The sequence below is a fragment of the Elaeis guineensis genome, chromosome 2 (assembly GCF_000442705.2).
Source record: "Elaeis guineensis isolate ETL-2024a chromosome 2, EG11, whole genome shotgun sequence".
NCBI lineage: Eukaryota > Viridiplantae > Streptophyta > Magnoliopsida > Arecales > Arecaceae > Elaeis > Elaeis guineensis.
In genome coordinates this window covers 76167673-76177850 of record NC_025994.2, presented here as the reverse complement: position 1 = coordinate 76177850, position 10178 = coordinate 76167673, and positions in this window count along the sequence as shown.

Genomic DNA, 10178 nt, shown 5'->3' with positions numbered 1-10178 from the left:
TTATTTATAGATTAAAAAATAATTCAAGTATTTTATGATCAATTTTTTGATCATAAGTTTTTTTAATATTTTGCAACCAAAAAATCGATCATAAATTTAAATTTTGAAAAAAAATAAAAATTGGAACTGTCGATTTTTTCTTTATAACTCGCCTTCTTCCCCTCTCCTCCTCAGCCTTTTCCCCTCTTCCCCTCCCAGCACTTGAAGCCCCTCTTCTCCTCCTCAATGGTCGCCCACGATGGCCTCTCCTTCTCAGCCCACCCACGAAGGCACCCCCTCCCCTCTACGACGACCGCCCGTGATGACCTCCACTCGTCGGCCCGCCTGCGACAGCCTCCCCTCCCCTCCAGCCTCCCCTCATCAACCCACCTGTGATGGCCCCCTTCGTCGGCCCACCTGTGACGGCCCCACCTCCCCTCCTTGGTGCCCAAACCCCCTCTTCCCCTCCCTGGCCCATCTGCAATGGCCCACCCTCCCCTTCCTGGCGACCGCCTGTGATGACCTACCCTCACCGACCCACCCACGACGACCCTCTTCCCCTCCCTGACAATCGCCCGTGACAGCATCTCCTCATCGGCCCACTTGTGATGCCCCGCTCTGGCCTCCCAATGCTGGCCCACCCACGAGTGCCCCCTCCCCTCACCGGCCTACCCATGATGGCCTCCCCTCCCCTCCGGCCTCCCCTCGCTAACCCACCTGTGATGGCCCCCTCTCCCCACCCTGACAACCACCTATGACAACCTCACCTTGCCGGCCCGTCGGTGATGGCCTCCCTCACCGGCCCGCCCACGACGGGCCCCCCTCCCCTCCTGATGCCGAACCCCCTTTTCCCCTCCCTAGCCCGCCCGTAACAGCCCGCCCTTCCCTCCCTAACGACCACCAGCGATGGCCTCCCCTCGTCGGCCCACCCACAACAGCCCCACCTCCCCTCCCCAGCGATCGCTTGTGACGGCCTCCCCTTGCCGGTCCACCTACTATGGCTGTTAGATATATGCCCTAGAAGCCAATATGACTGACACATTATAATAAATCTAGACATAATTTTGTACTTAATATATTGATATGATCAATAAAAGGGCAAGTTCATTTTTTATTCAAGTGTGATGTGTCCTTGAATCATCTATGGAATTAATTTTCGATACATATTCTTAAGGTATTGAGAATTAGAGACATATATTTAATTTCTAAATACTTTCGATCATAAGATCATCATGAGGATGGTGATCGATCCGAATAGACTACGCATAGATTATTTTCTTTGGGATAGATGGGTCTCTAGTCTATAGTGTAAAGACATTGGATGACGAGTGCGGGTAGTTATTAGAGAACTAGTATTGAGCATGACCATACGAGAGATCACTTAAATTCTACTCGATCATCAGTGATCATCTCGTTGCTGTAGTTGTGTGACTGATCTTTTGACCTGAGACGGCACTACTGTTTGCAGTGAGGCTACTGGAGTTTGATTGACACATAAATATGGATCTCAATGAGCCCTTGTAGTGGATATTGATGACAGTTGGTCCACTGTAGGAGTAGGGTGTACATCAAGATGGGATCTATCGATCTTGGTAGAAAGGAGTAGTCCTATGAGATTTGAGAAGCTAAGTTTGAGAATCTATGGCCACAGTAGTGTGATTGATGGAAAGAAGTTTTCATAGAAATTACAACTAGACTTGAGCTAATCAAATTTATCATACGACTAATGTTGAGGTTTGATGATTTATTTATGACTTACTATCTAGTCAGGACTTACGATAGAGGGACTGAATTACACATTAACTATACTTAGAGATTCATTTCAGTTCTACTGGATTGCCACTACATACTACTAGACATCACTGATGGATTGTGAGAGCTCACTAAGATTGTTCTGGATCGATAATCCTTGATGAGTTAGAGTAGAATTATTTCGACTCATTGAAAAGAGTTTCAATGATATTTTGATAAAGATTATTGTATATCTCACTATCAGATAGAATTAAATCTATGGGATTACATAACAAAGAATTAGGTCTGAAATAAGCAATTGAGCTTATGAAGTGTCAATTAAGTTTAAAGAGATCCGATAGGGTTCAAGATAACCTTACTAGCATATGGTTGGACCCAATTCCTCTTTCAGTTTGGATTTCTTATTTGATAAGATAATTCAAACTTAATTATCTGCTAATAACCTAAATGAATTAGATTCATTGGACTCCAATTATTGGGTATCTAAGATTTTGGATCAAATGAATTAAGGGTGCAAGTCTCTTATTAATTTTTTTGATAGTTATTATGGGGCGCCACCTTGATTGGATCAAGTTGGGCACGTCCTATGATTAGAAGGCCTTTTGATTTTATATGGGGCATCCCTTGGGTGCAAAAGAGGGTTTGTTTAATTGGGTGCAAGGGCTCCAAGAGTTGGTGCCTAATAAGATTCCTAATGTAAGTTAAATAACTTAAGTTATTAAGAAATCTAATGTAAGTAGGACTTGTATTATGAGATTGAATAAGATTCAATCCCCATGCCTATTTAAAGAGACCTCTCCTAAGATCCCTAGAGCATCCAATCAGCAACCTACACCCACCTTTGGAGACCCCCTACGCCGCTCTTCCTCTCCCTTCTCTTCTCCTTTGGGCATCCCACATGCCCCATCTTTCACGCCCAAAAGGGCTTTGGCGTCCCCTCTTATATGCTGGTTCCTGGTATTGGTAGCAGCATAATCTAAGGAGAGAAAAGCAAGAGAAGAAGAAGATCAAAAAAAGAAATTAAATGTTGATCGCGATCCAGGTTTCATTCAGATTCAGCAGGCTGAATTTTTTTAGAGAAGAAAATTCAATTTGAAGAGGCCTTTTCCAGACTGATCCCGAGTAGATATCCATAGAGGTCGGACACTTGTGTGACTAGAAGAAAATCTCTTCTCTTTCAAATCTAGATTTGAAGAAAAGAATTATGAAAAAGGTATGCATTTAATCACAATCTGAATTTCAGCATATGTCAATTTCAGCACATGAACTAGATCCTTGTGGTTTTATGTTTTATGCCTGCATGATTTAGATTAAAAGTATTTTAATCTTATATTCTGCTACGGTATTTAAAAAATAAAATTTTAAAATACACAGTATATCCTAAATCTTGAATTGCAACAATGGCTCCCCCTCCTCTGGCCTCCCTATGCTGGCCCGCCCACCCCCCTCCCCTCATTGGCCCATCCATGATGGCCTCTCCTCCCCTCCGGCCTCCCCTTGCCAGCCCACCCGAGACATTTTCCTTTCCCCTCATGATGGCCTCCCCTCACCGACCCACCCGCGACGACCCCCCTCCCCTCTCCGGCACCTGAACCCCCTCTTCCCCTCCCCGACCCACCTACGACGGCCCACCCTCCCCCCCTAGTGATTGCCCACATAATAGCTTCCCTCACCAGCCCACCCATGACGGTCCCCCTCCTCTCCCCAGTGACCGCCCACGATGGCCTCCCCTCGCCGACGAGCCCGCAATGGCCCCCCTCCCCTCTGGCCTCCCCATGTCGGCCAGCCCGGACGGCCCCCCTTCTCTCCCCAATGACTGCCCATGATGACCTCCCCTCATTGGCCCACCTGTGACGGCCTCCCCTTGCCATGAGCCATGAGAAATGGATGGAAAACACCCTTGGTCCAGAGTGGACCTGAGAAATGGGTGGGAAATACCCCGAGTCCATGCCTTACTACATGGACTACGCCAATCGAATTTTATTTTAAATAATAATATAAAAAATAAAAAATAAAAAAATATATAAAATAAAAATTTAGCGATCAATTTTGTAATTGATTTTAAAAATTAAAATATTTTTTAAAAAAATAAATTATGACTGATTTTATAATAAATTTTTTAATTAAAAAATTCAAAAATAATTAAAAACTAATTTTATGATCAATTTTATAAATAAAAAATATTTTAACAAAACTAGCGATCAATTTTATGATCGATAATTAATTAAAAAATAAAAATAATTAGTAATTAATTTTATGATCAATTTTATTAATAAAAAAATTTAAAAATAATAAGTGACTAATTTTATGATCAATTTATTAATAAAAAACATTTTAATAAATTTAACAATCAATTTTATGATCAAATTTTTAATTTAAAAAATTCAAAAATAATTAATGATAGATTTTATAATTAATTTTATTAATAAAAAAATATTTTAATAAAATTAGTGATCAATATTATGATTGATAAATTAATTAAAAATAATTAGTGATCAATTTTATGATCAATTTTATTAATAAAAAAATTTAAAAATAATTAGTGACTATTTTTATGATCAATTTATTAATAAAAAATATTTTAATAAATTTAGTAACTAATTTAGTGATCAATTTTAGTGATCAATTTAGTGATCAATTTTATAATAAATTTTTAAAAAATAAAATATTATAAATTTTAAATTATTTTTTTATTTTTTGATTACTAAATTGATCACAAAATTTTGCAGTCAAAAAAAATCGATCGCATAAATTTGTGATCAAAAAAATCAATCACAAAAATATTTGCAACCAAGATTTTTGCAACTGATTAAAATCAATCATAAAATCAATCATAAAATAAATCAACAATCGATTTCTATTATTTTGCAATCAATTTTTTGGTCACTAAATCTCTATTTTCTTGTAGTGACTTACTTAATAGCATCAACAAGGGGTAAGTTTATCCGGACCTGTTCAAATAGTTCTAGCATTTTATTCATTTTTATGCCCTTCTTATCTAACAGTAGAGGAGATTCTAAAGTACTTGGGAATGAGGCTTTAAGTGCTGGTGCCAGGTCAGTGGGTTCTTCTCTCTCTTCAGGTTTCTTCTTTTTTGGCTTGGTTGGCATTAGTCGCTTTGGTTGTTAGGTCGCTTCAGGCTGATTTAAGATTTTCTCACTTCTAAGGGTCATGACCAATTTGACATGTTCGAAAAAAATTTCTGAACTAGTGGAGCTCTCAGCCATGTACTGCCCGTTTGGGTTACTGATGAGCTAGCTGGGTAGTTTGCCCTCCTTCCTACTGAAAGTTGCTGTTGGCTGACCTATTTGGATCTCAAGCTTTGCAATGGACTGTGTGTGGGAGTGAACGATCTGGGTGTTCATCTCCAGCCCCTTAAGTGCTTGCAACATCTTCTCCTCAAAGACAGTGTTTGGAGAAAGTTGCTTGTTCTGAGCGTACTATGGGTATGGAGCCGATTTATAGGCCCCCTTGGGATAACTAGGTCTTAGAATCGAGGACCTTATAGTAGGTTGTTGGGCCCAAGAAAAGTTTGGATGGTCTCTCCAACTTGGCTTATAGGTATTGGAGTATAGCTTATATCTAGGTCTAAAATTATTCTAAGTCTATGCTTGATTTATCTGCTCATGTACAAACTTAGAGTACTATTGAACATGATCCTGTTAGATGTATATCCTAGAAGTCAATCTGACTGACATATTCTAATAAGTCTAAGGCATAATTTTATACTTAATACATTGATTTGATCAATAAATAGGCAAGTTCAATTTTTATTCAAGAGTGATGTGTCCTTGAATCATCCATGAAATTAATACTTCGATACATATTCTCAAGGTGTTGAAAATTAGAGGCATGTATAATTAATTCTTAAGTACTTTTGATCATAGTATCATCATGAGGACGGTGATCGATTCGGATAAATCGGTGCACAAATCACTTTCTTCAGGGTAGATGAGTCTCTGGTCTACAGTGTAGAAACACTGAACAACGAGTGTGGATAGTTGTTAGAGAATAACTAGTACTGAGGTGACCATACGAGAGATCACTTAAATTTATAATCAATTATTAGTAATTATCTCGATACTGTAGTTGTGTGAATGATCTTTTGACCTACGATAGTATGACTGCTCGTAGTGAGACTATTGGAGTTTGACTGACACATAAACATAGCCTCATTAAGATCTTGTAGTAGATGTTGGCGACAGTTCGTCCACTATAGGAGTGGGATGTGCATCTAGATGAAATCTATCGATCTTGATAGAGAGGAGTAGTCCTATAGAATTTGAGAGGCTAAGTCTGAGAGTCTGTGGCTATAGCAGTGTGATTAATGGAAAAGAATTTCTATGAAGATCATAATTAACTTAAGTTAATCGAATTTATCATATGACTGATGATGAAGTTTGATGATTTATCCATAATCTGTCATCTAGTCGAGACTTATGATAGAGGGACTGAATCACATATAAACTACACCTTGAGGTTCTTTTTTGGTTCTACTAGGTTGTCACTACATATTGCTAGGTGTCACTGGTGGATTGTGAAGCTCACTAGGATTACTCAGGATCGATAATTTTTGATGAGTTAGAGTGAAATTATTCTTATCTATTGAAAAGAGTTTCAATGATACTATGATAGAAATTATTGTATATCTCACTACCAGATAGAATTAAATATATGGGATCACACAATAAAGAGATTAGATCTGAAATAAGTAATTGGACTTATGAAATCTTAATTGGATTTAGAGAAACCCTATTGGGTTCAGGATAACCTTGCTAGTACATGATTGAACCCAATTTTTTTTTATACTTGAATTACTTATTTAATAAAATTAATTCATGTTAATAACCTACTAATAACCTTAATGAATTAGATTCATTGGGCTCCAGTTATTGGGTGCTTAAAATTTTGGATCATATGAATTAAGGGTTCAAACCTTTAATCAATTTTTTTGATTATTAGCATAGGACGCCACTTGATTTGATCAAGTTGGGCATGCCCACCTATAAGAGGATGTATGGGACCAACATGGGGCATCTCTTAGGCCCTATGACATATGAAAAAGTGGGTGCAAAGGCTCCAATAGTTGGCACTTAATGGATCTCCTAAAAGGGGTCAAATAACTAAGGGAATAAGGATTCCTAATGCAAGTAGGACTTGTATTAAGAGGTTATTTGGTTTTGAATAGGATTTAAATCTTTTGCCTATTTAAAAGGACCTTCTCTAAGGCTCTTTACCTCTAATTTTCCGCAGCCCATGCCTCCCATAAATCCTCCCCACGCCCCCTTTCTCTTATCCCTCTCTTCTCTCTTCTAGCTCCAATGCCCAAGGAGCATAGGCATCTTCCCTCATCCATGCCCGAAAGGAGTTTGGCCGTTTCTTTGCTTGATAGTTTCTAGATCTCGATTGCCTCATAATCAAGGGAAGAAGAGCAATAGAAGAAGAGAAGAAAAGATCAAGAAAAGGATCAAAGAGTTGATCACGATCCAGACTTCGTTCAGATTCACAAGGTGATCGTTCTTAGAGAAGAAAGATCAATACCAAAGAGGACTATTTCAGGCTGATCTTGAGTGGATATCCATAGAGGTCGAATACTTACATGGCTAAAGGAGAACCTACTCTCTTTCAGATTTAGATTTGAAGAAAAAAATTACGAAATAGATATGTGATTCGTTCATATATTAAATTTCAGTAAAAATTCAGTATATGATCAATTTCAACATATGAAGTAGATCCTTATGTTCTATATTTTATGCATGCATGATTTAGATTAAAAGAGATTTTAATCTTCTATTCTGCTATGTTATTTAGAAAAAAAATTTTAAAACATACATGTATGCCCCAACATAAATTTCTAACAGTAGTATCAGAGTCACAGATTTCATATGCATAAAATTAACATACATATTTTGAAAGGAGTTTCAAAATCTAATTTTTCTTGATATATGATATATATAGATAATTATTTTGAATCTAAAATTTATTTTAGATTTAATTTTTAATTCATATATTTGATGTGTGAAGGCATGCATAGATCTAAAATTTATTTTAGATCAATTTCTAGTTTATGTATATGTGATATGTAGATGCATGCATATATCTGAAAATTATTTTGATCAGATTTATGATTCATATATGAGATGTATGATACATATTTAGATCTAAAAATTAGTTTCAATATGATTCATGATTTATATATGAGATATATGATATTATATTATGATCTAAACTTTTATTTAGATCTAAATTTTGCATACATATATAAGATATGTGCTTGTATATTAAATTTAAAAATTAGTTTTATAATTTAAAACTTACCTTTCATGCAAATAATTTAGATCTAAAATTTAGTTTTAGAATCTGAAATTTATATTTATGCATGAGAATTTTGATAATGAAAAAAATAAAAATTAGATCATGTAATTAGATGACATCTAGAATTTTTGATTTGAACATAATGGGTTTAATTTGATTAAGTAATTGATCAAATTGAGTCAAGTATTGATTAGGATTAGGTCCATTAAATTATAAGATCATACAATTATTGTTGATCAAATTGATTAAATCTATATGTAGAATCAATTAACCTAAGGACCTAAGTTGGCTCGATGACTTGAGCCTGATTCACTTAAACTAATCTATTTAGACCAATTATCTTATTGGTGTCTAAGACAAGTAATTGAGAGGTAGTTATTTAATTAGTTTCATTCACTGATCTGGCCAATTTATTGATATCTAAGAAAAACAACGGGAGGACCCCCATCGATCTCCACTCACCTGATCAATTTGAAAGACTTGAGTCTTGAATAAAGTTGCTTGATGGTTTGGTTTAGCCCATACTAATTAGATTGATCATATGATGACTGATTAGATGAGATTTAAACATAAATCTAAACCTCTTCATAAATATTAAGTCCATAGATCTTCCATCATTGTAGAAGTGTGGACGTGATACTAGTGTTAATTGTTCTCGGCTAGTTACAGTAGTTCAGTTGCATCAAGAATACATAATCACTCTACTAGCAAAGAGTTGCTCTGAGATAAGAATGGGATTGGGCCCAATAACTATTAGGTGAGGGTCCCAATGATGGCTTTGCATCTACTTATGAATGGTGGGTGGGCTTAACTAAGGAGTGTGGTTAATAATTGTTAGGTGAGCCCACATGACTTAGAGACCAGATCACTGCAATATGCTTAGAGAAGCATTTGGGCAAAGAGTTGTTCATGCATCGATGTACATATTATCAATAACTATTAGGTGAGGTACATGGTATCGATGGGACGGCAACACCCACTAGAAATCTAATTATCGCATTAAGATTTTTATTTTCCACCTAGGGAGTGGAGAGATCTGAAAAAAATAATGAAAGTTATTGTTTGCTTCTTAAAGTTCCTAGAGCAAACATAAATTTAAAGTACAAAAGTCTAAATTAAATCTCTACTCTCGTAGTTAAACAATGTCAGCTTCAAATCCTCTAGCTCACATCATTGAGTCCAATCATTTGATCAGAACTAATTATAAAGACTAACTTAAAAATCTTAGGATCGTCCTGACTTTCAAAAAATTAGATATGTACTTGATTAGGAACCCCTAGTATTACCAAATCTCATACTGCTGAGCAAAGAATAGCTTATGAAAAGTGGATGGATGAAAATAGTCGGATTAAGTGCTATGTGCTGGCTTCCATGTCAAACAAGTTGCAGAGCCAGCATGAGCATATGCCTATTATCTGGACTATATTCACTCACCTATAAGAGTTATATGGGAGCAAAGCAATACAGCGCACTTTGAAGTGTTCAAGAGACTCTTCAATTTGAAGATGCGCAAAGGGCAGTCAGTCCATGACTACTGTATGACAGTGATCAAGGTCATCGAAGAGCTTGGGAAGCTTAGGCTTGATATGTAAAAAAAAATTATAGATGGATTTGATCCTTCAATCCCTTACGAGTTCATATAGTCAATTTATTATAAATTTTCATATGAACAAACTTGATTGTACTATATCCAAACTGGTCAACATGTTGGTAATTACTGAGAAAACTTTGAAAAGTTCAAGGAGTACTGTTCTCACTGTGGAGCGGACTTCTTCATCCAAGAGAAAGTCTAATTGGAAGAAGAAGAGTAAATCCGCAAAGAAGTAGAAGAAAGAGAGTAAGCCAAAGAAGGACATTCTGAAGAAGGCTGAAGCAAAGAGAAAGTGTTTCCACTATGATGCTGAAGGCCACTGGAGAAGAAACTATCCACTCTATCTGGAGAGCCTGAAGATCAAAAAGGGTGATAAATTTTCCAAAGGTATGCTCATAATTGAATCTAACCTTACGATTTCTTTACTTCTAGTTGGCTATTGGATTCTGATTCAAGTGCTCATATATGTACTTCAATACAGGGTCTAATAAAAAGTAGAAGGTTGAGAGAAGGTAACATGATCCTTCAGGTCGGCAATGGA